This window comes from Phyllostomus hastatus, unplaced genomic scaffold, assembly GCF_019186645.2.
Source record: "Phyllostomus hastatus isolate PE091 unplaced genomic scaffold, TTU_PhHast_1.1 phas_scaffold_55, whole genome shotgun sequence".
In the NCBI taxonomy this organism is placed as follows: Eukaryota; Metazoa; Chordata; class Mammalia; order Chiroptera; family Phyllostomidae; genus Phyllostomus; species Phyllostomus hastatus.
In genome coordinates, this window is record NW_025334035.1 from 9326918 (window position 1) to 9331711 (window position 4794).

Below are 4794 nucleotides of genomic sequence, written 5' to 3' on the forward strand. Positions count from 1 at the left end.
TTAAAAAATCAAATTCAAGACTGAGCACACAAACAAAAATCACCACTAGTGAATGTGGCAGTGAGCCAAAGCTTCAAACATGCTTGTGATGGTCAGCTTGGTATCCTGTATTCCTACACTCTGCCATGAAAAGAACATGCCCCCAGGTAGTTGATCTAAGGAAGGTGTGAAGTGAGTCAGACCTGAATCCAACCTGAATTTGGAAGCCCAGCCCAGCCCAATACCATCTAAAGTGGAACCACCTTGATCTGTACATTTGAGAGCAAGAATATTTATGATATATAATATTTATATATTTATTTATGACTATTTATTATAATATTTATTTATATATAAATAAATGTGTATTGTTGTAAGCCATTGCTCTGCAGAGCTACCTGTTCTGTAGCATTCTCACAACAGTTGACTGCTACAGTGCTCATTAATACAGCTGATATAGCTTAAAAAATAAATACACACATATATAATTATGATCATTACAGATCATTTTTAAAAGAAAGAGAAAATAAACTAGAGAACTTGTAAATTATAAATTTTATCACTAAAATTAAAAGCTCAATAGGGATTAAATATCATGAAAGCAAATAAGAAAGATAAATTCATGAGTTAATAAATTGAACCAAAACCTTTTTTTCAGTTACTTTCTTTTATTCTGTGAGATTTCAGTAAATAGGTATGTACATGATATATGTTAATTTAGACACAATGGGAATGAAGACCAAAGGAGAGGCTTCTGGAGAAACTCCCACTACTTTCAGATCTTCAGGGTAGAGGCTGATTTCTCTTAACTTCCCGACACCCCTGAGAGTAGGCTGAATACATACTGGCCTAACTTTCTAATTTGTTTCTTGAAGATGGACAGTCTGTTTAGAAGAGGCCTTTCACCTGTTCGGTTTTAGGGTCTCAGTCAATATCATAGAAACAGGGCCAGGTAGGGAGTCCAGTCATTGTGCTCATCATTCCCTCCAGGGGGCACAGAAAACCTGCCCCAATGCTGGTGTGGATGTCACAGACGGGCAGGATGAAGCCGATGGGCACACATTTTTGCTCTGGATTTTGAGACAAGGACAGGTGCATTTTGGCCATGCAGATGGGCAGATTCCCAGAGCCCTGCTTTGTGTAAATTCCACCTTGTGTTGAGCTTCAGGGAGCAACTCAATGTCATCTGTCCCTAGATCTGCGCGATGATCCTGATTTTATCCTCATCTGGAAGCTTGGGGTCATAGAGGAGCTGGAAGCTGCTGGTTGCCTGAGCTGCTCTCTGGACAACCTGAGCAGGGCTAGGGTGCCCTTGCCCACTTCTGCTAATGTACATTTCACAGCATCAAAAGCCCCATGTTCTTTGGCAAGGTGGCTGGCAAGGTGGCTGACCAGGTCCAGCTCAGTCTCTGTATCTGTCTTGAATGCATTCACAGCCACCACTACTGGAACTCCAAACATTCTGGTATTTTCAATTTGTTTCTTCAAGTTACTAAGTCTTTTTTAACCAACTCCAGGTTCTCCTCTATGCAAGCCTTGGGAAGAGGCAGTCCAGCAGTTACCATGGGGCCACTTCCATGCAGTCCTAACAGTGGCAACAAGCACCACCATGTGAGGGCAGAGACCAGAATACCAGGATTTGATGTTAAAAAACTTTTCCATTCCAATGTCAGCTCTGAATCCTGCTTCAGTCACTGCAAATCCTTTGGGGCCAACAAGCTTGAGCACAATCTGGTCTGCAATGATAGAGGAATTCCCATGCGTGATATCAGCGAATGGCCCAGCGTGAACACTGGAGTACCCTCTAATGTCTGCATGAGATTGGGCTTGATTGCATCCTTCATGAGCACAGGCAATGCGCCACTCACCCCCAGATCTTCAGTACTGATGGGCTCCCCTTTCTTGCTGGATGCCACCACCATTTTGCTCAGTTTCTCTCTCATGTCTTCTAGGGAACTGGTCAGAGCCAGGACAGCCATGATTCACTGGCCACAGAGATATCAAACGAGGCCATCTTTGTGTGCCCCTTCTCTCTTGGAGCCTGCCCAATTGTGATCTTCCTCAGGAATCAATCATTGGTATCCAGCACTCTTTGCCAGGTTATGGATTCTGGATCAATATCCAGTCTAGCAAATCTGTTTATCTCTTCATCTGTCAATGTGGTAGGGTTGGTCTTTTCAATGCCTAGTCTCCGTAACCTTTGGATTTGATATCAGACAACTTTTCCACTCCATTTACTGATGGCACCAAATGATTAAAGAGAGCCTTGTCAGTCTGGGTCAGTTCATGGAATATCCGGGCATCAATGGCGGTGGCCACGAGGTTATTAGCTGCAGTGATGATGTGGATGTCACCAGTGAGGTGCAGATTAAACTCTTCCATAGGAATGACTTTCGAGTAGCCACCACCTCCAGCACCACCTTTTATTCCAAAGGTGGGGCCCTGAGAAGGCTGCCGTACACATGCAAAGACATTCTGATGGAGGTGGGCTCCAATGGCTTGCACGAGCCCAATTATGGTTGTGCTCTCCCCCTCTCCCAGGGGTGTTGGAGTTATTCCATTTATCACCATGTATCTTCCATAGGGTTGCAGCTTCAGGTGTTTCAACACTGACAGCAAAACTTTGGCCTTTGTTTCCCCATGCAGTTCCACCTCTTCAGAGAACAGACCAATTTCTCGAGCCAGGTCACCAATGGGCATTGGCTTGTGGGATCGTGATATGTCAATGTCACTAAGAACAGGTGTCTTGAGGTTAAGCTTGGTATACTGAATCTGCCACTTTCCTGGCTTAAATTTCTTCAGGAAACACTTTGCACTCTCTACTGTGCTCTGCATTAGCATGGCCATGGTCATGGGCCCAGGAGTGATGAAGCCCACCCTCTCCTTTGCCTCACTGTATGCCACATCACCCACAATCTTTCCCCCACTGGGTTTAGTATCATCTGGGACATAATTGATTCCATAGTTGATGAAGATTACCCCAGGTTTGATCCACTCTCCTTTCACCATTTCAGGTTGACAAGTTGCAACCACCAGGATATCACCTTTACTTACCTCCTCATCCAGGTTGGCAGTCTTGGAGTGGCAGGTGGTCACTGTGGCATGGTTCCACAGAAGCAGGTCATGCATGGGGGTGCTGACTATTTTGCTATGCCCGACCACCACAGTGTACCTCCTGGCAATCTGCACCCCTGTCCCTTTGATGAGTTCCAAGCATCCTTTAGGGGTACAAGGGATGAAACAGTCATTTAAGTCATCTCTAGCAAGTTTTCCAGCACTGGTGTTAGTCAATCCATCCACATCCTTCTCCAGTGCAATAGTGTTGACCACTGCTTCAGTGTTAATGGGATTTTCTGAATCTAAAGGTAGCTGCACTATGAACCCATGTACAGTGAACTCTTCATTCAAAGATGTAATGTACTTTAACACCTCAGATTCCATGGCAGTTCTTGGTAACTTAATGTGAGTGGATTTGATCCCAATCTCCCCTGTAGCCTTCAGCTCCACATTTATATAAAGATTGGAATAATCTGTCACCAACCTGTAATATTGCCAGGCCTGGTGTGAAACCAGGTAATTGCTCCTTTATCTCAGTGACCTGGTTCTTCAGTCACTGCCTTATTTACATGGAGATCTCCTTCCTGTTCAAGATTTCCACCAGCACCATGACCTTTCCTACTCTGTTACCCAGAATGGATACTGCCAAAATCGATGTTTGCCTCCCTTTGCTGTTGTGTGGGACCTGAACCAAAAACTTGATCTAATAATTTAGCACACACAAAGAAAAAGGTAATCATGAAATAAAAATTAAAACATGTTAAAGAGATCAAAGAATGGGGAGAAGGAAATAATGAAAGTGGTAACAAAAAAAAAAGCAAGAAGTAAGAGCTCATCAGATTGTTCAGCAGGACTAAATGAAAAGGGGCTATTACGTAGATATGTTATGGCAAAACTTCATTAGAATAAGAATTTGGAAGAGAGAGGGGTAATGAGGAAAGTATACCTACAAAGTACATTAAATTAATGTATACCAAGATTCTCATAAGCAACAGATTTTTAAAAAATTAATTTTAAAAAACAGCTTTAGTAAACTAAGACCAGAGGATAACTTCATTAGTTCATAACTTTCTTAACTTCTAGAAAACTATATCAAACATTATACTTAATGGTAAATCACTTAAATCATGTTTCTATAGTTTTAAATTTCAAAAATATCACATGTATGTTTTCATTCTAAATTGATATAGATCTGTGTAAACATTTTGAGTCACTGCATGGTATTTTATTATATACATGGATATATTCTAAATTACTTAATCAGTCCCTCTTTAATGAGGATTGATTGTTTCTTATTCATAATCAATAAAGTCTAGTTCAGTGAACATTGTAGTTGAAATTTCTCACATCCTCTTGGATTGAATATCATCAATATCTTTAAACTTGACTAATGATTGAAAAATATTGTAGAGTTTTAAAGGTATTCTTTAAAAATTGCTAGTGAAACTAAAAGTCATCCTGTGTTTATTCATTCAACAAATAGTGCCAGCTCTCTGCCGGGTCTGCTCTATGAAGTTGACACACATCCATCACTGCATCAAACAGATGCGGTTCGCTCCCCTTGGGTGTTCTGTGTATTCCATCTTTTAAGAGCAGCTCACTAATCTACTGAACTGTTCAACTTGTTCCTTTTGTTTTTTAGAAAGTTTTATGCATTGGAATTTTTAAGTTACTTAAATTACACTATTGTTTAATGCCATAATTACAACCAATTTAATATCTGTTTATATTTTAGCTTTTGTAGGGTTTTTGTGTGTT

At 41.1% G+C, this 4794-nt stretch overlaps 1 pseudogene; it reads right to left on the reverse strand.

Moving 5' to 3' along the window:
* Positions 1-867: 867 nt before the first annotated feature.
* On the reverse strand, positions 868-3646 carry LOC123809387 (annotated as a pseudogene).
* Between the last annotated feature and the right edge of the window lie 1148 nt (positions 3647-4794).